The 26,430-nt window shown below is 39.9% G+C and overlaps 1 protein-coding gene and 1 long non-coding RNA gene across 2 annotated transcripts in view; both read right to left on the reverse strand.

Annotated features, from left to right (window-relative positions):
- The window catches only part of LOC138025285 (uncharacterized), a 411,211-nt gene that overhangs the window by 36,023 nt on the left and 348,758 nt on the right, over positions 1-26,430 (reverse strand). The gene's annotated exons all lie outside the window — the stretch shown is intronic.
- On the reverse strand, positions 3,372-7,991 carry LOC138025289 (uncharacterized). Its single transcript, XR_011127163.1, has 3 exons — positions 7,885-7,991; positions 4,644-4,733; positions 3,372-3,800 (listed from the first exon to the last, which is right to left on the reverse strand). It is a non-coding gene; the product is annotated as an uncharacterized lncRNA (long non-coding RNA).

The following is a 26,430-nucleotide window of genomic DNA, read 5'->3' on the forward strand; positions in this document are numbered from 1 at the left end:
GAGAGGGTTTTCTCCTGGTATTCCAGTTTTCCCTTTCCTTAAAAAATAACTTACGGTTTGATATCAGTTGATTTGATTTGATTTCACAGTGTCCCCACCAATCAATGCCAGAACGCTAAATACAGTTCACAAAAATAAATTATAAAATAATTAGGATAGTACGCGCACTCTCTTTGGTCAATAGCTGTGTTTAGATGAGAGTATGGAAACAGCTGTGACATCACACGAAGTTTGATTGGCTGGTAGGAAATATGAGCGTGTATCAAGAAAATCTGTTTCAATCAAGAAGTAAAAAAAAAACAGCATTTTCCTTCATTTGTCAAACTATCTTTGAGGGAATATTTGATAAAAGCAATAGAGGACATTTCCATATCCTCATCTAAACACTCGGGGGAGTTTGGAGATTTCTCGACAGTTATGCAAACCCTCGACTGTCTCGAAGTCTCCCAACTCTCCCTCGTGTTTAGATGAGGCTATGGAAACACGGAAAACGTCTCTATTGCTTAATTAAATAGAGTTCATTATTAGGGTTGAGGGTGTGGATTTCCTTTTCACAAGAATGCGGACTTTTGACGACTTTAGTGTTAATGCAAGGAAAGGACTTTTACAAGATACAGCCATGAATTATGCGTCAAATTGATCGTTTAATTTTGTACTTTACAGACAATATAATTTCCTTTGAAAATTAAACTAAATTGTTCACAACTGAATGGTCTCAAAACGAAAAACAAACTGCTCTACTCGACAATGACACGCGGAACAAACCTGACGACAGCGGTCGATAAGAACACGTACGCTGGTTCAGTCTTGAGCTCGTTCATTCAATATAGAACACGCTGTTTCGAAAATAAACGTAACATTGAAGACCATTCAAAGCAAGTGCACACACCACAATGATCAGAAAAATGTGTTTTCTCTCACCTCCTAACACACGATCATAAATATCCACGAGGACGATGTCGCGTCGTGCCAGTTTGTTTGATTACAACCCACAGGAATTTTGACATTTTCAGTATTCAAATGACAATTTCCCCACACTTAGGTCTCTATTGTAAGTCAAATTACCACACCTGGGGACCACAGACTTTGCACAGAACGTGAAACGAAATGAACTTACATCAAGTTTATTGCAGAACTCCTCCAGAGAGTAGTAATAGTTGTTGGCAAACAGTCCCCAACAATTTTGTGCATTTCCCCAAATGAAGAAGGCATATTCTAGATATTTCGTATGGTTCAGTTTTCACATAGCAATTTCACATACATTCTGTACTGCCGAAAATACCCGTGAATTGTTTCACAAAGTATTTACAGCAATACAAAATGTGCAATGCCAGAACATGTCGTCATCAAGAGGGGTTAATGCACAAACTTGGTGGTATTTATAGTGTAAAATTTTTCAAAAATTAACATAGAAAGTATCAAAAGGTAAGATTATTAAAGCACTACTTGTCATTGTTTGGTGAGATTTGGCACAGGTTTCTAGATCCATTTGTATGTCACGCGTGGAATAGGTCGTTTTCCGCTTTCATCCAGTTGATGTTTGTGACTGAGGTCCAGAATTGACCAGAATTTCATTTAAATTCGCATTTGGAGTATACTAGCAAATCTATAAACCCAGAGAATATCCATTCGAAAACGTTTGGCAGGGCGGCATCTAGGAAGACATAAGCAAGGAGTAACTTTTGATCTAAATGAGCTTTTGAACAAATATTTCTTCTCAAACCTGTAGGGAAAATACCTTCTGTTATAGAAATTTAACGATAGAGCACAGATGGGCATAAAAAAGCAACATTCCCAGGTCCTCCCAACTTTCCAACATGGCGGTCGAGTCAAAATTTCCCACCCTGAGGACCGTTGTGGATGTCAAAATCCCCAACCACGTGCGCTATACGAAGTCTAATTCCCGTGGGTTGCCCCCCGCCACCCCATCCAGGGCAAACCATTGATAGGTGCACTACATTACATTTTCTCTGGAGCAATCGAAATGTTTTCTGTATACACAACACTCTCGCGCTTCGGCTCTATTAAGGCTGCAGCCTCGTCAGCCGAGCGAAGAGTCGTTGGCAATAAAAAGACGATGACGGCAACGGCAACGTCACAAAACAATACAGTGAAACCTCTATTAAGCGGCCACGCTGGGGGAAACGGCTAATAGGCCGCTTAATGGAGGTTCGTCAGAAATTAGCATGATCTTTAGTAGAAACGTATCTTATTCTAAAACAAACACTTTTAGAGGCTTGTGACAACTTTTGGAGAAGAGACATTCTAAAACCGAACGAAAATACAATACTCTTAGAAAAAATAAATTCTCCTCAAAATGTTGAGATGAGGTTCTACCAACTCAGCAAGAACAAACTATGGCGTAAACTGAGTTGATTTTACAACCGCAAAAAGAAGCAATGTCTGTAACTGAAACGTTGCATTAAGGGTCGATAATTAATTTTTAAACATTTTGCAAGGAAGTCTGTCGCTGAAAAGCCAAACTAAGTGTATTTAAGTCTTGGTGGCCGCTTAATAGAGGTGAAAACAATAGGAGAATTTTCATCGGGACGGCCAAAAGGTGGCCACGGGCGCTTTAAGGTAATTCCACTGAAATTGTTCTACTATCAAACTTTTTCGGAAACTTGGCATAATTAACTTTCATGATAAGAACATTAAAAAATACAATAAAAAAAATGGGGTCACCGTGGTTGTTTACACGTCAGCAGGCTCTTAAATTGGGCTATTTTTACTGGTTGCGCGTTAAAAATTCGAATCATCTTCATACAGAATTGGGTCTTGGTTACTTTAAAGACACAGAATTTTATTTTGAAAATAAAGCTTCTTTTATTCACAAAAGCAGTATTGCTCATTTACGCCGTTTTTGATTGCCTGGTTGTGGGATTAGTGCACTCTTTGGGACAGTTCCGTGGTTAGCTTGAAGTTCTCGCCTTGGCCAAAATACACCCAGTGCGGAACTGTTTTCCAAAAAAATTCATGTTCTACTAGCAAACATTTTTTTCTTCTGCAAGTATGTTCTTTATTAGACTGGTCTTAGCAAATAGCTGAAAAAAAAATCGGGGGTCACCTCGCTTGTTTGAGAGAAAAGGAGCATTGATTTCGCTATCGGGCTTAGTTTGAGTTAAATCTCTTACGTTTTGTACGCGCACGTGCTCATGTGCTCGCGGAGTGCGCGCGCTAATGACGCGAAAGTCGTGCGCAGTAGGGATGCGCAATGCAATACTAAGGAATTACCTTAATAGAGGTGGCCGCTTAATGGCGGTTCCACTGTAATACCATTGGTTAAAAGAGGAAAACTAATTGTGGTGCACGTGCGGCACGCATTTTCGCACATATCTTTGCGGTACTCTTGAGAGGAACGACGTGAAATCACCAAATTTGAGGGTTTAATGATAACGTGAGCGTACATATGCGATCCTTTCATTGCTATAATGTTACTTTGAAACTGTTCGTCAGTACCAATTTATTTTTAGGATGATTAATCCTCAGTGTGCGATGTGAACGAGATGAAATGTAATCGTGAAAGACTTGCGATATTGCAAAGTTATATTTTGAGGTGAAGTCGTCGCTGTCGTAGCTCCTTAAAGTCCCTATTATTGATCAAAGGAAGCACTAAGATCGCCCGAAAGGATGTCATTTCAACAGTGACAAACATCAAGCTCCTTCAAGTCCTCGGCTCTTCTTTGTAGCAGTTTTCACTCTTCTCTCTTTTTCTTCCTCTCTCGCATCCTTTCATACTCCAGTTGTTTCTGCTCCAAGTATCTGGGATCGGGAGGTGAAACGAAGTCTTGCCATTTTTTCTGTAAATAAAAACAAACGAAATTTGGCCCTCATCAAATTTTTCTCCAGGAAAATTTGCTGTCGCTTTTAGAAGAAACTGATGAGATGGACATATTGTTATTTAAGTCCTTTCTGAAGCATCTCAGCGGGCGGAAATCCTAAATCCTCGAGTCTGATTGGCTAGTAGCGAGCTCGTTTTTGCGACGCGGATTGCGGTCCGAGTTTTTTCCGCGTTAGTCGCGTCAAACTGAGATTTTTGGGAAAGTTTACAAACAAAACAAACAGTTACTCATATAAAAAACTTCCCGAAATGACAAATATTTAAGGAAAATATAAACAATACGACGATTTTGAAACCAACGGTCTTGGTAGGTTCGTATGGGAAAAACCGTTCCCTTGGTCTCGAGTATCGAATGTGTAATGCCCTCGGCCTTCGGCACCGGGCCGTACTCAAGACACACGGACCTACCATCCGGTAAATAACATATTTATGTTTGTTTGAGATGGACTCGCTGTTTTTCCCATTCCTCGCTCCGCTCGGGCGCAAATGATACAACTCGGGCCACAAATAAACTATATGCCATAAATACACTGGTCATTTTAGTGATTTGAAAATCTTGACCGGCTGCCAGGAATTCCGACACTTAATAAGAATTTTAAAGGAGACCATCGTCACCAAATCTTCATAATAATTGAGTGAGCTGGCCTGTAAGTGATGTGAGATGCCAGCTACCCAAAGCTATCTTAAATTTTGATGATAAATGAAACTGGGAAGATAACGATGGTGACGTATTTGACTTATACCGATAGCATAAGCTAAAGTGACCACAATCAGTGGTATGGAATGAAAAGGAAAGGCCTACCAGCTCCATTTTAACAGACACTCCTACTGGGACATTGTCCTGTAAATACTGAATGAAGATATCCGCCTTCTCAACTGGTACCTCTCCAATCTGTGTGAAAACATTTCAAAAGAAAAACTTTGAAATAGCGGTACTTTTTGCAATGTTGCGTTATTTTCGAACTCTTCACAACAGCAAAATGCAATTCCTGAAAAATATTCTGCTAAACAAATAGATGCGGCTGTCCAATAATGCCGGGATCACAGATGACGTCTTCCGAACAGACGCAGGGCAACATGGAATCTATTTGTTTTATATAATAAAAAAGTAAAAAGGTCTTGATGCTGACGTCAGCTATGCGTATGTTATATAGGAGCTCTAACAGATCATGAATATGTGAGAACCAATCAAATGTGTGCATTCTTGAGCCTTTTAAATAAAGATTATTATTAGCGTAGAGTGCTGTCCATCCAAAAGCAAAGAAATCACTCTGACCAATTACAGCATACATGCAAACACAGCCAAAAGAACCAATCACAATTCAAGGCAGATTCACACCGGCGTGTGGGAAAGTCGCGTCTGATTCAGTCACGCAATCTTAGCCTCCGTTTTTTAATTTGCCTTTTTGCTGTTTTTTTTTTTATATACTACTAGACAGCTGATATGAGATGGAATGACCTAAATTTGAGAAACTGATGTTCACAAAGGTTTAGGGTAGGTACTCAAAGGAGAGATTTACAGCATTAAGGTGGATTCTTAAAGGTAAAGAGTGAGAGGCTGGCTAAAAACCACTCAGTTGAAGAAGGGCAGCGAAGAAGGGATGGGAGAGCTGTAGTGTAGCCAAAAAGGTGGCACAGAACAGCTGATGATGAATTGAATGTCCACAATGAAAACTATGCTGCGCAATAATGCGGATGAATGGTAAAGGAAAGTTTAAAATAGCGCCCGATAATTTAAAATGCGAACCAAACGTTTCGAGAGTACTCTCTCTTCATCAGTGGATTGAAAGCAAATGAAAAATGCTGAAGAAAAGTAACGCTCAAATAAAAACAAGCAAACATTATGCCCTCTAGCATTTCAACATTTCCAAAACAAGAGACCGGTTCTTCAACCATCCACTCATATACTTGTCCACCTCGCTAAAATAGTTCTCACCTTGAATACTTTCTCTTTCAATGGGAAGTAATATAATCAAATCGGAGGGATTGCAATGAGAAGCCGACTTGTCCCCAACTATGCTTGTCTTTTCATGGGTCACACAAAGGAGCAAATCTTTGATTAGTACACAGGAGCCAAACCCGGCCAATATAAACGATACATCAATGACATTGCCAGGGCCTTTTCCGGTAGCAAGGGCGCGATCGAAGAATTTGCAACCTTTATGAATGACTTTTATCTAAGCGTCAAGTTCACCTGGTCCATCTCTGATGAAGAAATGCTATCTTTCGACCTTGTTTTAATGCCAACTTTTGACCGTCTTATAGCCAGCATACACTGCAAACCCATTTACACTCATTCATACCTTGACCATACATCCTCGCGTCCCATTCGTTGTAAGAATTCCATCATTTACAGTCAGTTTCTACGTTACGTCGCATCTGCACTTACAATGAAGAGTTTGAAAACATTGTTGATGAAGCACGCACTCGTACTTTAGTCAGACCAAGTGTGGCAGTCATCAATTCAGAACCAGCTGCAGACATCCCTTGCGCTGAGCACTCCACCATCAATCTGGTTTTAACATACCATCCAACAGACCAAGTTATTAAAAAAATCATCTCACGAATGTTTTTTAACCCCTACGGGATGATGCCGACACTGCAGCTATTTTTCAACCCCTGTGAATCCTGTGTGCTTATCAACGTGATCAGAACCTGCGTAACTATCGAGTCAAAAGCACCCTCGCTTACGTTCCTCTGTGGCTGGTCTCGCTGCAACATCTGCCCCCACACCAATACCTCCACATTCATCGATACTCCAGGTGGACGCATCACTGTTACATCGAAATACACCTGTGTCGGCGACAACGTGGTTTATGCCATCAAATGCCACGCATGTCACAAGATCTATATCGGAAAAACTGGTAGACGCTTGGGTGGCAGATTTAGGGAACATCTACGTTCCACAAGGATACCAGACTCCGATCTTCCTGTTGGACGCCATTTTGCTTCCCCGGGGAACACAACTCAGAACATACTGGTTTCTGTAATCCGTTTGGGTTTCAGGGATGCCGCAGACAGACGCACTTTTGAGGCCAGGATGATTTTTAGACACCACACCCTACACCCTGGTGGTCTCAATGTGGACTTTGGTTTTACAAAAAGTCAGCGCGCGCTGTAAACGTTGTAATTTTTGTTTTTATTTGAGCCTTAAAGGGCCTGGCCAAACGCTCGCAGCATTTTCTACGCAGGAGTTCGATATTTGTGTGCGGACATCAAAATCAGTATGGAGGACAAACACACTGTTTTTGACTTTATATCGACCACGCAATCGACTTCAAGTGAGCCCTACAATTCTTCAAACCGGCCCTTGTTCCTTTGTCTCCCTTGAGTGCTACTTTTTCAAATATGTTCCAAACACAAGGTCGCTCCTCTAACAAGTCTATCAAGGACGTGGTCTCGCTCTCTGTCCACTTCTTCGGTGTTTTCATTTTGGTTGTTGAATTGGGGAATTATCGTCCGCCATGTTTACAGACAAAAACCCATTATGCCTCTGGCGCTTTGAAACAGCAAGTGGAGCTAGCGCGCATGCCCTGGCGCAACAATGTTGTGTAAACGTGGCCAAACGGATACAACATCGTGCAACATCCAAAATGATGCACGAAAAATGTGACTGTTTCCAAATTTGATCCAACATGTTGCAACATATCGCAACAGGGAGGCCAAACGTATGCAACATGTTTTACGCAACAATGTTGCAAGATGTTGCGTTGAAATGTTGCCAGCGTTTGGCCAGGTCTTTCCTTTGCACGCGCATTTTTCAGTTGCTTTCAAACCACTTACATGTATGAAGAGGGAGCACCCTCGAAACGTTTGGTTCACATTTTAAATTCTCCTCGTCCACAATGAGTGTCATTTTGGCTTTATGCCAACGTTATTCCAACGTTATGCCAATATTGACTTTTATCTCGACTTATGCTAATTCTAAGTGACATTATCACAACGAGAAAGCTCAAGCTCAGTATGAGCTCAGTGTTAGAAGAGCACCAACTCGTGTATGCATTAACGTGCATTGTCTTCCCTTTTCTTTGTTACAAGGCTACCTCAATCATCCGGCCATGTTTCTTCAAGTGATATGTAAGACTGCTTTCCGTAGCAGTCTGGTGGGTAAGCCAGAGTCTGGCTAAACTTCTCTGTGGCAAGGTTAAACCTGACAAAAAAATTATATATATATACAACCCCAACCGTCATGAGTTCCTGCTGCATTGTTTCTTAAAGTTTGTTTAAGCCATAGCGATGACCAAAGCGACCACTCTACAAACTTTGATAAGGTGAGCACAAACAGTTTGGAACAAAAAAAAAATTGACAGTTTATCTAACGAAACTAAGTACTTAAACAACGTTCCAAAGAAGAACAACTATAGCACAGATTTCGTCAAACGCAACACATACAGTAGACAAAACGGCAACTGTTACTTTAGAGACAAAAAACGTAAGAGGGACTTCTGAATCTATCGCACGCATACTACATGTAGGACCTTACAACCTACGCGCTGGGCAACATATCTATAACGACTTTACGACGCTTACTAACGAATGTCAAAGACAAGTTAGGACGACCTCAGGAAAAGACGGGGAACAATATTGGTGAAACCGGCAGAAACCTAAACCCACGAGTGACTAGGAATGGTCTTTTAGTCAAGTCAACTGAAACCAGCACTTGGCTAAGTAGGCTGACTTCTGGCTGTTATGCACGATTGTGGTCTCATTCACACAGAAGCACTTCAAGCTAATCCTGGAGAGGTCAGACTACAACACCAGGAACTCCGTGCCTACTCATTTCGAATAGTATGTGAGAGCTTTAACGTCCCACAGAGTTAATGAACAAGGGCTGTGAGACGGGACCTCCGGCTTAGCGGCCTGCTCCGTGAAGACTTGAAAGTCTAGGCATTTGCTGATGTAGTTACAAAGGTAGCACTTTCTCCTCAGTTACTTAAAGACCCTGATTGTTTGTCCAGCCGGAGTTGAACTCACGACCTCCCGCGTGACAGCCCGGTGCTCAACTAACTGTGCCACCGGTGCGCGGTGGTTGTGGTGGTGGTGACCTCAATAGCAAAATTGATGAAAGGTTCATTCAAGAACAAAACACACTATCGACTGGGACTCTGCTAATTGCTTACGCACTATATCAAACCGTTTCCAACCTCTACCCTCGACTTACAAACAATTACGTAACAGAAAACCTTAACTACACTTTTCTTTAACTCTGCTTACAAACCTACAGCGAAATGCACCAATCACTATCCTCACAACCAATGGACCAATCACATTACTTTTCCCACTACCAATCACAACACAACCCAGACCATCAATTAAGCAACAACGACAAATTCAAATCAAATAAAGCTACAATAACAAGAAGAAGCCCAGTGGCACCAGTGCCATTTGCATGCGAACAAATGTCTAGTTTTTAAAGAACCTGTGGTGCTGCGTCGGTGGGAGAGTGAAACAGGAAAATTTGGTGTTATCAAACGTGTTGATAAAGATCGAATTACCACTGTGAACGATTTGGAAAGCTGACGTTTCGAGCGTTAGCCCCTCGTCATTCGGTCTGACATTTGTCTAATATTCAGTTGCAAATTTAACTCCAGATTGTCTTATAGAAAGCCAACTAGTTTTCTTCTTCAGTTGAGTTTCTTAAGGCTGCCATCAAACATTGAATAGTGAATTAGTAGTTTCTCTTTGTATGTGGCGTTAAAAGCCTCAAGCCCAAAATAGCTCGAAGAAGGAGCATAAAAAATATCCATTTTTCCTAATAAAGAGTTTTTTTTTGTGAATAACACAAAAAGTGTCGAAAATAAAAAACAATGCTCTAAACATTCTTTAGTAGTTAATTGGAGAATTAATATTATACATTAATTATTATTATTATAACTGAAACTTACTTCTTTGTCACTTGCAAATTCATCATTTTACAAATACAAATACAAATACATACTTAATTGACCGCTCCCCATAAAGGCTTTTCAGGGCCAATGAAACACAACGAAACGATGGAACAGAACAACAACAATTTTAATTTACCTGACCACAAATTGACTGAGGTTATCTAGTACAGCACCATCTAACCCTTCCAACTTAATCAGCAAATTGAAATATACCAGTCTTCTCTTAAGGAATTGTTTGCTCTGCAGATATTCATCAACAAGATTAAATACATGTATACTTAAATGTTAAAAGCTGCATACATGTACATACACTGTTTGCATACTTTCCATAGATTGTTGCAAGGTGCGTGAAAAGAATGAGGGCAATAATGGTTAAATGAAAACTAATCTTGTCCATTGCCGTGTTAACGGGGGTGACACTTAACTATAGAAGACAATGGTTGCTAAGGAAGCTTTTTGGTCAAAGTGCCCTACAGCATGGATGCATGGTTGGTGCTATGAAGTACATGTAACTCTTTCAATGGAAATCTTGCAGATTTAAAGTTACAAAAGACTTAAGCTGGAAAGTGCATATGGACTCCATCACTAAAAAGCGCGTTGTTCCTTAGGTTTCATAAAGCGTGCCTGTGGGTTCAAAGCTCCCATTCAAGCTAAAAAGCTACTTTATGTTTCAATGGTGCGTAGCAAGTTGGAAGTTGGGGTCCCTGTCTGGTCTGCCTTACATAAGACGAACTTGATAAAAATTGAAGGATTTCAGCGTAGGGCCACTAGGTTTATCGTACGTACCGACATGGACTACAAGGGCAGACTTGTCTCCCGTAGTTTCTTGCCTCTTTCCTTGAGGCGAGAAATGTTAGATATTACTTTTCTGTTCAAATGCAGATAGGGACTTCACACGCCTGATCCTTCCGACTATGCCAATGAATTCCATCCTATGAGGCCCACAAGGAGGTCTGACAAGGGGCCTATATACACTTTACCTTTGCCAATTCATATTTTAACGGCGTTGCGCTTTCATGCAATGCATTAGCAGTCGAGCTCCGCTTATGTACTTCTTTGAGTACTTTCAAGCGGCTTCTTAAAAAGCAAAAAGCAAATACAACTACTTTTGATAAACAATTTAACACATTGAACACTTGCTCCTGGGTCACAAAATTCCGCTGCCCAGAATGTAGACTTAAATTTGCTTCTTTATTTTGATTAAAATTAGTGGTTTTCATCTGTCCTGCTTCTCAACAACATTGTAATTTGTTGGAAGTCTAATAAATAAAATATAATAATAATAATAATAATAATAATAATAAAAATCTGACATCACTTCAATCAAAAGACGCATACGCAACTAGTCCCAGTCTTCTGCCATGCATTCCAGAAAAAAACAACAACAACAACAACAACAAAAGAAAAACAGGTAAAAGCTCTCAGGAAACAGAGGAAGAGGCGGTCTTTTTACCAGATGGGAACCGTCCCGTCATTAATGTTTTTTGTAAACTGTAGCATGGAATTTCTATTTCGACAAAAAATGAAACTGATATTTTGAAGTGTATAAAAGGAGGGTCTTATGACGTCATACTTTTTTTGAGAAGTAAATTTTTTTAAAATCCATGTTAAAGATTTTGTGGTAGAATGCTCTCATACTGTTGCGGTAAAAATTTGTGAAAAGCATGGTTAATTCGCTGAGTTTTTAGGCATTTTCTGTTTTGATCACATGATTTACCAATGGTTGCGAGTCCAACCAGACGAAGGAATGTTAAATAGAACACACTTGGCAAAAAAGGGATAACTGTAGAGTTAAAGGAATTTGCGAAATGGCTATTTAAAGGGGTCTGTAGCAACAGTTTGGTAGTTAAGAGACAGCCCCCTTAAGAATAATGCTAGCATTATTTTCCAGATAACAAGCCATTTCAAAATAATCTGTAAGGAGAAAACTGCCTCCTCTCCCACCCCTCACCAAAAGAAATATATGTATATTAATGTTACAGCTCATGAATTAGTTCAATTTTGATGCTTTGTTTCAGATTATGATAATGAATGCTACTGACAAAGACGAATCAAAATTGAACTGGATTGAAAAATTTTAAATCTAGAAAAAGTTTATATGAACTACAACACATACATATTGAGTTTAAATTGTAATCACCTCAATTTCTGCAGTAGTTGCAAATTGACTGCACTTGTTTTAAGTTACAAGATGCCAACCTAAATTGTTGATCTAAAAAAAGCAACAAGGTTACAGCATATTCTATCCTTCTTTTAGCAGCGTCATAAGTAAAAGGCCAAGGAAAGGCTCTTCTTGCTTTATCCCTGCCCTAAAATTTTCTAAGCAGGGATTCCAAACAGATTGTTCTATGGCACAATATTGTGTGTACTTTCCTTGAATTGACAAAAAATAAATTAAATATCACAATCATAGGTCCAATGCATATTAATTTTAATCCATATTTCAAGTAATATTTGAAAAACGAATGCGAGTGTTTCATCGGGGTTTCAAACACGAGAAAACTGATGAAAGTACGAGGCCGCAGGCCGAGTGCTTTTATCGTTTCCGAGGGTTTGAAACCCCGATGAAACACGAAACACGAGTTTTTGAAATCACTTCTCCAACAAAAGAAAATTAGTTTAAATTATCATTTGAATACGTTTTCTCAGTTAAACTATTATATTTGAGACGTGAAGTGTGCATGATCCTCAAAAAAATGTGCTTGATGTGCATGATCCTATCACCTAATTGCTGCGCTGTGACAATTTTTGAACATTCATCAACTGATGTAACGTTGTTACCTAGCTGTTTGCCAGTTCTGAACGAATACGTTGCTTCGCAAAGCAAATGACAGAGTGCAGATTTAGACCTCCTAAAACTAGCGAAGAAGAGGAAAAGTGCGTGGCCAGCGCTTTTCCGAGGTAACGTGTGCATCTAGTCTGATAAACTTTCTAACGTCAGTGCCATTTTAGGTCGGAAGTGTACAAATTCAAGTTCAAGTTCATTTATTCACACTTATTCAACTACAATACAACAACAAAAAGAGTAAAAAAGAAATAAAAACAGAGCTGGCTATACATTGAATTAAACATAACAAAGAAGAAAGTGTATAGCAGCCAAAGGAGCCAAGCGTTCGAGTTGACTGCTACCACAGAGCAGTTACAAGTGGGTGGAGGTTATGTAGTGCTTATAGAAACTAGTTTTATCGCCACGTGTTTTTGTTGCTTCATCAATATGCAGATTAAGAAGATTTGCATCCGTGTTTGAAATCGTTTCAAACACGGCCGCGTTTTCAACTCGTTTTTCATTGGGTTTCTAAACCCATCCACCTGACCACAATACGTTGCTCTGGTTGGGTAAGAGCTGCATGAATAATTAATGAGTTTGAGAATGACTATTTCCCTGCTTTGGTGATGCCTAAGTTTGGAAAAATGTCCTGAGGAAAGTGCTCATCAACATTATTATGGAGTGCACTACATGTGAAGACAACCCCAGTAACTATGTTCAATCTGTTATTGCAACAGACTTGTAGTCATCTCTATGTATAATCTCGTTATTTTAGGTCGATGTAAGCAGATAAAACACAGATACAAAGTGAACCACGGCAAGAAAGCCCTTGTTTTCTGGTGATTTTACTAAATGGTGAATGACAGGAAAATGCCGCGTCCATAGCTCGTTTTACTGTTTTTGAAAACGCGCGGAAAACTCGGTGTTCACTATTGGTTAACAGAGGTAAAATAGGTTGTTCTTACCTAATTTTCCTGCACAAGGAAAACAGGTTTTAACAGTGTGTTTTCCAGGGACATTTTACCCCAGTTATCCGGAGCGAGAAAACGAGGCGTTCATTGTATGTTTTCCTGAAGTTGTAAACGTAATGAAAACATAGCATTCCACAATGGTTTTCCTACAGGAGCATTACACCGGAAAACATGCTATTTTGCTGATTGTTTTCCCCTGTTTTCCGGAGCGTTCTAACATGGAATTTTCCAATTGTTTTTAGGTTTGGCAAAACGTAGTGAAAACCCGCTGTTCAACGTCCATTTTGCTACCGGAGTGTTTCACCGACAAACACGCTGTTTTCCTGAGTGTTTTACCCTGTTTTCTGTAGCATTCTAACGCGATATTTTGCAAGTGCTTTTCGAACTCAGGCTGACAAAATGCCGTCAAAATGTCAATTTTCCGATGAAGGGGCGGCATGGCTGAGCACTTTCCAATTCCCAGAGATCAAATGAGTGTTAACAGGGTGTTGCAGAGAATTTTCCAATGAGAGCTAACGGCGTAGAAAATTCAGATGTTCCGCCAGCAAAGGTTTTAAATGAGTCATAAATTGAGATAATACGAATGACTGGAGAAGAGCTCCATATTACCCGACACAGGTCGCCAAAGCTTGGGTTTCGTAGCATCTACGCAAGTTTTATGTCACCTATGCCGTAGAGGAATTCAAGTTTCATTGGTACGGAATCTATAAACGACAAGTCACTTTTTAACTTGCATGTCATCCAGTGTTTGATTTCAGTCGTGAAGTGGGCCGTGCGATAACCTTGCCTGTTGCGCGTGCGCGAAATGTGATTAATTCCTTTGCAGCTAAACCACAATGAAAAGAGAGAGAATCAAGACGCAAATATATAAGTTCTCCTTCAGATTGTCACAATAAGATCGGCCAGAGGGTACAAGGTTTGCATCAATACGCGGCAGCGTTCATGGGTTTGTGCTCGGTGCGAGTCCTCACATGCAACCGATCCCAGAATCTGTAATCTTACGTCCTGTCGAGACGCTAGGGCCCTTCTGCTGTCTTAAGCTTTGCAAATGGTGAGTTGCGCCTCCAATGTAGGCCTCTGAGAGAACACTAGGGCTGATTCTAGAGTTTTTGGTTTGATAACATTCTTTCATTTAAAAAACATTTTTTTAATTTGTTCGTATGTGCTTCCCTTGTCTGGGCAGAGAAAATTGTGCTTCGGAGAAACGGGTTATAAAGCTAGTTGGGCCGAGCGTTGTCACCGGCTTCTGTTGCTAGTAGACGGTGTCGATATCGAAAGCGTTACTGTTGGCAATGATAGTACACAGAAGGAAAAAAGAAAATTTATCCCTCGCTGGCTAAAAACGTACGGATGGCTCCGATGCGATTAAGAAAAAAACACTTCATGTATTGTGATGTTTGCCCTAAGTAAAACAAGAATGCGCTCAACATGAACGAAGCCAATTTCAGTTAAGCCTCAGAGTCAATTTTGTAAACTAAATGGTATTGAACTTCAAAGGTGAAGCTGTATTATTATTATACTGAATGTCTCAAATGGGTTTTTAAGTGATCATTTGCAATAAATAAAATGAGTTAGCGGTTCATGATTCCGCTAAGATGTATGTGAGCTTTTTTGGGTGGTATTTCTTAAGTACAAACTGTGCTTTGTTACTGGCTTTGTATTACTTTAAAGAGATTGAGCACTCTTGTTGAGGGACATAACATAATGTGTTTATTCAAGATGCTGTGAAATGTAATCAGATACAAGGTACATCTTGAAAAGGAGAAACAAGAGGTTGTCCCTGTGACATTTTCCTTGAAAAAAAAAAAAAAAAAGGGGGTCACATTGGTTTGGTCTGGGACTCATTACTTTTCATGGAGTGAGTGCCAGGGACTCACTCTGACAATTTCTAACAAAATCACTGCTATCTACACAATGTAGCATATTAAGTGAGGGAAGGCATATATCAGAGATGAATAACCACATGAAATCCACTATGAACTACCTAATATAATTAAAGTCAGAAGTGATAATATGACCCAACTTTTTTAATTCTGCTGAAAAAAAAAAAACAAACACATTGTCACTGCTGTGCCCATCATCATGCATTTTCACATAACTAACCAAGTAAAAGCATTTCATATTCCCTGTATATTTCAGAAGTAATGTTATTTTTTCGGTTCCTTTTTACCTGTTATTGACATCTGTAGTGGGGGATGGTGTTCTGATACTTTTAAAGGGAGGTAATTAACCCTAACCATTTCGTATCATGTCTTCATCCTTTTTGGAGGGCAAGAGGTCAATTCATAATCACTGTTGATTTTTCTAAAATACCTGTAATGATTTGGTGCATACACAATGTAGTAAAAGTAGCTTTATGTACACCAGCAGCTTGCTTGAGAAGTATTTTACGTTACATTCGGATTCCTTAGAATCAGAAAAGTATGGCCAGAAAAAAAAATCAGTTTCAATGCACAGTATGATCCTTCAGTTTTTCAGTTTTGAGAATGCTTGTTGTACCCCAGTATGTTACTTTAAGCTACACATGTAATCATGATGGCTTTCACCACGAAGAACAGTTCTCTCATACATTTCGTGTGGCTTTGCATTACCTCAGTCTTTATACAGACCAAAGTTTATTGACAAAATTTCTTTGTTCCACAGTAACTGGAGACGTTTGAAGCTCTGCATTCCTACCTGATTTCATCCAATGAATCAGATGAAGAGCAAGACACACTGGTTACAAGGCCTCTTGTCTGGAGAGCAGAGGAGGTATCCACTTTCTTTCATGGTTTGGACTTGTGCCGCAAAGAAAGACTGTCAAACCAGCAGAGGAGGCAGTGTGTAAACAGGAGGGTTTGCCCTCCCAGAAACAGAAGACATAATGAAGTCCCAGAGAAACTTTTCTGGGCCATTAAGTTGTAAATATTTTTTTTCTTAAGTCTGTATTTTTATCAAGGATGATATTAGGTTGCTTTCGATTGGGAAATCCAGATTTAGATCTTAAAATCTGGATCTCTCGGATTTCCAATCCAACACAAAATAAAACAGATTTTGTCACGGATTTCAATTGTGGGAAATCGTTGTCAGGATCAATTAGTGAGATCTGTGACAAAATCTTTTTCAAATTTCGTGTTCGATTGGAAATCCGAAGATCCAGATTTTAAGATCGAAATCCGGATTTTCCAATCGAACGCACCCTCAGTCATCACTGTGACAGTAATCAAACTAGGCTGCACCTATGAGTCCACAGCAAATTGAATTAATGGCGTTGTGTTGCTTTTACTACCTGGGACTGTATAATAATTATACAATCCCACATAGAGACTAATAATGTTTAGGCATTTTGGTACAGTACAACTATATTGAGGTTACACTGTTCTGTGCCTTTTTGTTCTTTTGTCGTGCAGTTCACACATTCAAACATTTGGCTGACATCCTTGTTCACTTTCTTTTACTTTCATGATAAAAATGATAAAATGTATATGCAGGGTACAGTATTTGTACCAGTGATATGAAAACATCTCCATATAATTTGTTACTTAATATCTTAAGCTAGCTTGCATCAAGAAAACACTATCATGTGTTAAAAGAGTGTAGCTATCAATTTGTATATAGTATAAATAAATGTTTTGGTATTGTTGTACATAATAGAAATAGGCAAGTGCCTGTTTGAGTCATTGATAATAAAACAGTGTAAGGTATACATGTATCTCATATTTTATTTCTGGGGACATAATCAGGGAGGGAGTCAAGTCCTTCTGCCAACAACATTGAATCATTTGAATTTCATTGTGAAAGTAGCGTCACAGCTACGAACTCGGAGTAAATGAAAACGTAAATACAGCCAAATTTGTAAGGTACGCCACCCAACTGATTTCAAAGTGCATGTAAAATACCAGCGAAAAGGAGAAGCCGCAAATGCAGAAAAGGCGGGAAAGTAGGTGCACCGCGTTTTCCCTCAAGGCAAACACCTTGGTTTTAAGCATTAACCAACTAGTGAACGCTGAAGAACAAGCGGTTTTTTGGCGTGCTCCGCGCATTCACTGTTCGCGAAAATGCAAGAAAACTCCACTGAACGCGTTGTTTTGAAACTGGAAAACAGCAGTAAACAATGGAAAACAACCTGTTTAGCGTGCGTTAACCGCGCGGTGAACACCAGGACAATGAGAGTAAACTCCAGCTAACACGCTGTTTTGCGACTGGAAAACGCCGGTAAAACAACGGGAAACAATCTGTTTTCAGAGCGTTAACCGCGCGGTGAGCATCTGGACAATGAGAGAAAACTCCAATAAACACCAGTTAACACACTGTTTGGTGACTGTAAAACGCCAGTAAAACAACGGAAAACAATCTGTTTTCACGTCGTTAACCAGGCGATGAACACGTGGAAAACGGCTTGTTTTCCTGTTGTTCACCGTGATGGAAAGCTGTCGGATAATGGAAAGAAAACTCGAGTTCACCGGCTGGAAAACAAACAGGAAACCTCGGATTTTACGATCGGAAAACGCAAGCAAATGTTCGAAAAATGCCGCATTTTGCAATGTTCACCGATCGTTTTCCTAGCGGGTGAACGCTACTTTTTTTGCCGTGAACACTAACACTTTAATCCACCCCGCGCAGTGCGCATGTCCTTATAAATACTACCGCTGATCATAACAATCTCCACCAAAGTAAGCTTTATATTCACGTATAGGACGAGTTATTAAGTTAGTAATTCATATACTGCAGTACGACACACTAATAATGACCCTGTAAATCAAGCCAGAATGAAATAATAAATAAATAATTTGAGTAACACCATGTCATCCAACCAAGAAATAATAAGATGTCATGCTAAGTTATGCCTGATTACAGCTTAAAAGAAGTACACGTGGGATTAAGATATTTTTCATTTCCCATGCATTTCTGCGTGCAGTTCACAGAAAGAGGCACAACAAATCAAGAACAAGTAATTCCAGCTTATTAGGCCTTTCATAACGTTGCAGACTTTGAAGATCAAATTTCAATGTTTTTCTCTGAACCATTCGTCAGAGTGATACGTGTAATTCATGGACTGTGAAATCCAAACCAATCTATTACACAAGTTATTTCACACAAAAAAAATCATAATACGGGAATACTGCATTTTACATAATCTCTAACTACATGTATCATACTTACTTGATTTATACCAAAATAAAACAGAAGATAAGCTACAAAGCAGTAAAAAGGAAAGGGTTAGTTTATCTTACGGTTTACATTGAGGTACCGTATCATCTCATATGAAGGGGTGTTTAAAGGCAAATTATGGATGATGATGTGGAATATAGCGTGGTGGTGGGGGAAAGGGAGGGTTTTCTGAAAAATCAGCATTCAGGATCGGGGATCAGGGATCGAGGATTGGGGATCGGGGATCAAGGATCAATAAGAAGCTAAACTAAAGCTTTTTAATATATATATATATCTGAGCGAATTTGCTAAAAGGTAGCTACTGGGGTTTTCGCTTGAGCACGGGCGCGGCCCGTGTTCAAGCCCTTCTGGCCTCTCAAAATTGAGGGGGCTTGCCGTCAAGGCCTGCTTTGCCAAACAGCCCAGGGACAGTTCTAACAGTGAGTTGTGTGTCAAAAGCACAGGGCTGGGGGGGTTGCTGCTTTGGGACTTTAACTGCAGTTAGAGTTTGTGGCCTTGTTAAGTCAGACTTTACACTGTAGCATGTCTTCATTGGCAATTTTTCCTTGACTAGTCTAGGCTTTAATGATAGTTTGCTTTTGATCACCAATTAGAGTGAACCCACACTGTGGTGTGGGTAGGTGATTGTTGGTTGTCTGACCAAAGCACAGGGGTGGGGAGGGTGGCTTTTCTTTAAGTCTGTGACAGTAGCAGAATTGGCTTGTTTACACAATTTCTGCAGGCACCTTTTGACAAATCCAGTTAGATAGATATATATATATATATATATATATATATATATATATATATATATAGCGCAAGTAGGGGGTTCCAGTTAGCTGCAGAGTGCTCGATACGTGAAGTAGAGCGAATATAACGTTTAGAAGAAAGACAACTTCACAGCGTAGCGACTTCAAGTTTCATGTTTGGACAATCATCAGGCTACAGATCTTACATTTGCATTCTAACTCATTTAAAGACCATTCTAATACTCTAGGGCAGCGTGCTATTTTAAGTTTGACAAAAGGTATTTGTTCGTTTGTCTGCTTTTATAATGTAACTTGTTTCTTTTGTTCAGTAGGTGGCGCGTATCTGCTTTTATTATGTACAACTTTTCTGTAAGGCACAGGTCGCATCTCTTTGGTCCACATTTGTATGGTGAGGCGAAGGACTCTATTGCCCAGCGTAGCGTGTAATTGATGTTATTGTCCTTTAGACTCCAGATATGCCTCGATAACTCCGTCTCACTGCAGTACTTTTTATGTCTGAAGGATTTAGTGTGATTGTTGTGTCGGGGTTTGGATTCGCCCTCTGACGCTCCGTAGTGGATCTTGGTGTTGATATCGCTTGTCACTTCGGCTCTATAGACTATAGACGATGATAGACATTTGCCGTCTAAGGGGCATGATTGCTTGTTTCTGCAATTGCATAGCCGCGCTTCGTTAGATGTTCTCGTGGCGTTTAATACTTTTGCATTGTGTTGCCTGATATTGCCTGTCATGTTGGTTGTGCATCAGTAGCTAAGCTTGATTGTGTTCGTGTTTAGAATTTTGTGAAGCTTGTGGCCTTTGTGGAAGTGTTTCTTGATCAGGTAGATGAATTTTTTTCCGATGTTGGTCTTGACTTGCAGGTTGTATGGTGGATTGAACCAGAGGATATTGCGTTGACGGTTCCTTTTCCGTTTGCTGTTTTGCTTGGCGGGCTCGTACTTGAAGGTTGCGCTGTGTGTTTAAGGAAAACGGGCGAGTTAATTTCTAAATGCAGACACAAGAACAAATACCTTTTGTCGAACTTAAAATAGCACGCTGCCCTAGGGTATTAGAATGGTCTTTAAATGAGTTAGAATGCAAATGTAAGATCTGTAGCCTGATGATTGTCCAAACATGAAACTTGAAGTCGCTACGCTGTGAAGTTGTCTTTGTTCTAAACGTTATATATATATATATATATCTGGGCCTCATCAGTGCAATGTTGATGACTAAGACGGAGGTTAAGCTTATAAAGCCACCCCAAATGTCCCACGCATGTGGTACATCTAAGCCATGCCAGAGTGCTCAAACTAGCGAGCTAGTGAGCATGGGCAACAATTGCTAGCGGCAATGACTCATCCTAGTAGAGTGCTCAATTTGGACATGAAAGCAACAGCTTTGTAATGCCAAAGAGCTATATCTAACTGCAGACAGTACTGTATCGGCCTTCTGGGCGTCATATGTGTGGTGTGAAGGTGAAGAGCGCTCAATACCATTACAAGTAGAGCGAAAACAAAGTAAAGACACAGTAAATTGTGATCTTTGACTTGTGTCTTTACTATATATATATATATATATATATATATATATATATATATATATATATACAAGTTAAGAAGGTCTCTCGAGCCAACAGCGCATCACTGCCCCCCAGGAGGATCACAAATGGATGCACAGTCCAAGCCTCGGCGAAATATGATTAATTAATGAAGTTTGAAATGACCAAGGACGGACAACCCCTGGGAGACATTTTTCATTGGAAGAAAAACTTTTTATGCAAGGGGATTTGGACCCACGTCCCCCTGATTACCGGTTGGGTGTGATCACCACTACACTATCAGAGCAACCATGCTGGCTACATGGCCAATCTGGATAGTGAATGGGAATTACGTGGTCATCCCGGGCCCATGTTTTTCCCCAACTAGATGACGCTGGATCAACTAAAACAATAAATCACAGGCGGACGAGAGAGAAGAGGACAATTTGTATACAAGTTAAGAAGGTCTCTCGAGGCAACAGCACATTCCTGCCCCCCAGGAGGATCACAAATGGATTCACAGTCCAAGCCTCGACGAATATATATATATATATATATATATATATATATATATATATATAAAACAAGAACAATAACAAGTCTGGAAATGAATTGTGTGCACTGAAACTAAGACAATAATATGATCCATAGTTTTCACTTTAAAATTTGACTCATTTTACATTTTACCATAACTGTCCCTAAGGGGTGAATGTCAGACTTACTATACAAAGAGCCCTCCCACCATCTCAATTGTTTAGTGGATCCTTTTTTCTTTCTTTAGCAATCAAAAGTAATTTAAAAAAAGATTAATTTTAGGGCTTTGAGTGTCTCAAACAAATATTGAAAATAAAAAGAGCCTCAGTGACACTAAAATTTTAAAAATTAACAACAGTTAAGGTTCTGTGAAACCCTTCTCTGTCTTCTGTTCTTTTGTAGTAACCCCACTCCGCCAAACATCAAGTGGCGAAAAAGAACCATTTTTTAATGTTACAGAAAAACGGGAAATGCCCGGGTTGCAAATGTATTTGCCTCCCTGATTCTGATCGGCTGCAGAGATGTCAAACGACTTCGCTTGGCCAATAAGATCCTGAGGATACCATTTCAATGCCAGAGTTGGTGCGGATTTTTGTGGATGAGTTTGCAATTACTCGTTTAACGTTTGGAGATTTTATTTTATTAGGGAAAAAGTCCCAAATTTTCAGCTTCTTTCTAGTCAAAACTCCGACTTAGACAATGAGCAACTGGTTAAAATTGAGTGGGGAGTGAAAAAGTTCGAGAAATAGTGTGAGAAAAGAAAAATTACATTGGATCTCAAAATAGTAAGTCCAACGGACTTGAAAGAAACTCTGCAAAAGTTCTTCGCTGAAGTGAAAACAACGATAGGCTAAGCACTAATCCCGAGAGCATTGACTAGAATAGACCACTTTCGATATATTAAAATTCAGCTTGGCAGCGAGGCCTAGAGGACACAAACAAAGGAAACTGAATGAACATGTTTATTCATTTCTTTTGTTCGTGTCCTCTAAGCCTCACTATCAAGCTGACCTTTAATCTATCGAAAGTGGTCTATTAGAGCGATCATTCATCGCCATCTCACCTGTCCTCCATTCAGCCGAAACATAATTTTGCAAGACACCGAATTCATGTCTGCCAACAAAATCAACGGTTTGAAGCGATTGCCCAGCTATTTACGAAAGAAAGCAATATCAAGCCAAAACACAGTCAGGAGACATGCAGAAATTGACGGGCGGCGTTTGGAAAGATGTGGAGAAGGTGGTTGAATTTATTTGGTTTTCGTTGTGTTTTCCATTGCCTGTCAACGTAATCGTAACTGTAACAAAACTCTCGTTCTGCGCGCTCCTATTTGTCGCGTAATTGGTGCGCGATCACCTAGGTGTCCAATTATAGGTTTCCAATTTAGACAATTCCAAATTGGATACCTGTAAATAGACACTTACGTCATTCGCGGGTCAATCACATGCACTCCGATACTGTTTGGAAAACAGATAGAATATAAATTTCACTTTTCACACAAAAAGGTATTCAAAGCTTTTTAACCTCCAATTTCGTTACAGATACGATTAATTAGTAATTGAACCTCGTGTCGTACGATTCATAATGGTAATAGAACTGAGTGGAGTCCAATCTGGTCTGTAATCATACGAATGATTAGAAAAAATCGGACTACCGCGTAGCGGGAGTCCGATTTGTTTAATACCGAATATAATTACAGAACGAATTGAACGACACGAAGTCCTGTTACCACTTAATCATAACCATTATAATTTCCGAGAAAACAAAATTAATGCACTCTTTTTTTCACTGTCTAATGTTCCAAATTTGCCCATTTTGGAAAATCCCCGGTTTGGTAGGGTAAGTGGTTGTTGGTATGGTTATTGTGATAAATTATGTGATTGGTGGATTAAGCTGAGTCCAAATGATGCTACTCAGGCCACAAATAAACTACAAGCATATGCCTTCCAGAAGTCATGTGATTGTCCTATTATATTGCACTTGATGTGGTTCTAAACTACCATCCTTTTGTGACACAGTGCGAAACAAACTCTTCTGTATCGAAACAATGCATGCAATTGAGCTAGTGTAGGATGACTGGTGTAATTCAATTATTTGAAAAGTATTCGTAGCTTTCGATCGGCACTCTTGTAGCAAAACTAGTACCCTGCTCCATTCTTACTTTTGTTTCTATGCAGATGCAAAGGGAGAGAACGTGCCGCTTGGACAGAAGTTACCTTGGAAGACCTATTCGCATTTTGACTGGTTCTCAAAAAAGTCCCCCAGTCCCCCCCAAAAAATCCCCCAATGGATTTTATGGGATTTGCAAGATCCTAGTACTATCCTCTTCATACCATTAGAGAGCCCATAAGGAGAGTCGTCTTCCTTGTGTATCCACTTGTCTCCCATAATTATCAATCCCCACCAAGCTCTGCAATTACATTCTTGAAGACTTCGAAAATCTGAACCTCGCTGTTCTGGATCCATGGAACTAGGAGGAGCAAGGGTGGCACAGTCGGTTAGTGCGCGGCCTTGGTGGAAGAGGTCCCGAGTTCGATCCCTGGATCTCACATCCTTGTTTAGACTTCTTTCCTTTCAGTGTTGCTCAAGTAGCTTTAAATACCCTTAAAACGGAATAATGATGGAGAGGGGGGAGTGAAATGAGCGCACCGTCGACCTCAGGTTTGTTGGTTTAATTACTATTACGAGTTATCGACGTTAAATATGGTCACTTTACTTTACAACCGTGACGACGTTCAAAAATTTGGGAAAGTGACATTGATGTGGTAGAATACAAGCTATATCTTCTCTTAAGAACGACGAGAAAATGCGGAAATATAGCTGTTTCCCATTCCTTTGACACAGAAAATGGCAAGATTTCCGCACACGTCCATACCTATCTAATTGAAATACAGAAAATAGCACATTTTTGTTGCAATTTTAGCTCTTTTTCTGCAATTTTAGCCATTTTTCAATACTAGAGTAAGCGAAAGGAATAGAGTTTCAGGCAATCTTTGAAATAGGGTTGCGATTCTCAATCAGAACAAACAGACCAAATAAAAGTCATCAAAAGTTAAATGCCTACCTCCTTTTTTGATCTTAGAATTGTCCTTTCTCTCTTTCCTAATTTACCAAAGCATTGCAAATTGAAGGTTTCAGTGCTTTATTTCCTGTACAATGCACGTACCTTTCGGAGTGGACCTTCAGAGTGGACTTTGGCACTTTCTCGCACATTGTACAAATCGGCGATTTGCTCAATGACTTTTCCAAATGGATCACTTTGGTAGTGCTGATGCCACAAGCGCTCCAGTAGGTAGCTTTGAAACAGATCCATCCATGTTGCTGCACGAGGTATACTTCGTTTTATTCCCCGTGCCTTTCCGTACCAAGTTTATTAGGGCATTTCATTTACGACGACAGTAGATTGTGCTCTTTGCACCACTCTATGCACCGCTCGTGATTGGCTGAATCGATATGTTCAGTTTGCAGACTTAGACAATGTATGCTATCGGGCATTTTACTTTTAAAATTCATAGTTAGATTTGAAAGAAGGGAAACGTCGAAATATTTATATTGTAATGAACTCGTGCATGAAAACCTCCCATAAAGGATGCATCACAGAATCACAAGGGAACGTCGTACACTCTTGCGTGCAGTGTACTTGTAAATATGCACCACGGGGCATAAAGAAAAAGCAGGTCACAGATCACAGCAATACTCAATAAACCTAGAATTATCACCGGGACTAACCTTAAGCCTAAACAGTGTCTTTAGTCCTAACAAGACGCCAAGTAGGAGTTCGCATGGGAGCGGCTGTAAATGAGAATGCTACAGTCTGTGACAAAATTCCTTCGAACAGTACACGAATATAGAGATCTAAAGTTTTCGCGGCTCTCTCCTCTCACAACGTTGTTTGCCCGCGAGTTTCTGAGCCCATTTGGCAAAAGAACATTGTGGGAGGGCAAGGTTCTTAAAATTACAGCCAAAAAAACGCAAGAATTTGATTTAACTACAGTTGATATTTGCATTTGTTAAGGGTAAGAAAAAAATTCCTCTTTTTTTGTAAATTTAAGTAAAGGTCAAGGTAAAAAAAAAAAAGGATTTGAAGAGATCAAATATTTCTAGAGATATTGGTAAAATACTTTTTCGCAGGAAAAAAAGTTTATTTTGATTGACAGCATATGAAGACTATCGGAGCGCTTCAAACGTGCAGTGTACTTGTATATATAAAGGAACTTTAAAGGAAAGGAAAGGAACTTTATTTAAGTGTCAAGTCGTTCTAGCGCTGGAGCACTTATTGGGGACACTAAATTGATATTGACAATTAACTCAACTCTAGTCAAACGTTGGTTTTTGAGGAAAGGGGAAACCGGAGTACCCGTACAAAACCTCTCGGTGCAGAGTAGGGAACCAACGAACTCAACCCACGTATGACGCCGAGTTTGGGAATTGTACCCAGGAATTGATCCTGAATTGAACCTGGGAATTGAACTGGGAATTGAATAATCATCATATTTTGCTTTTCTTGCGGAAATAAATCTCAGTTATTGCGTGTAAGCACTCACTTCAATGATTAGGTCTAAGCACTTATTTTGGTGATGAGAAATTGGGGATAGGGTTGGTTAGCTATCTTATAACAATACCTTCAGAATACTGTGGGGTGAATCGACTCTGGGACGAAACGACCTGTATTCCTTCAGGCTGCGTTCACACCTGGTGCCCGAGCACTTGTGCCCGGGCACCGGCACAAAATGGTGCTGTGTTCAGACACTAGGTACCCGATATGTTGATGCCCAGTTCAGTGCCTGAGTACAAGGTCGAGACCTTGTACTCGGGCACGGGCATCGTGCCCGAATTCTGGAGTGGGCACTTTAAAAAAGTGTGTGTTCACATTCGTGCCCATCAAGAATCGTTCTCGGGCACCGTACTCGGGCACCAAGTGTGAACGCAGCCTCAGAGTGCTCTGAAGAAGCATATCGGCAACTAAATTATCGTAGGTCCTGAAGAAAAATCGTGGAAATTCAAGAGGAACTA

The sequence above is a fragment of the Montipora capricornis genome, chromosome 12 (genome assembly GCF_036669925.1).
Source record: "Montipora capricornis isolate CH-2021 chromosome 12, ASM3666992v2, whole genome shotgun sequence".
NCBI classification, from domain to species: domain Eukaryota; kingdom Metazoa; phylum Cnidaria; class Anthozoa; order Scleractinia; family Acroporidae; genus Montipora; species Montipora capricornis.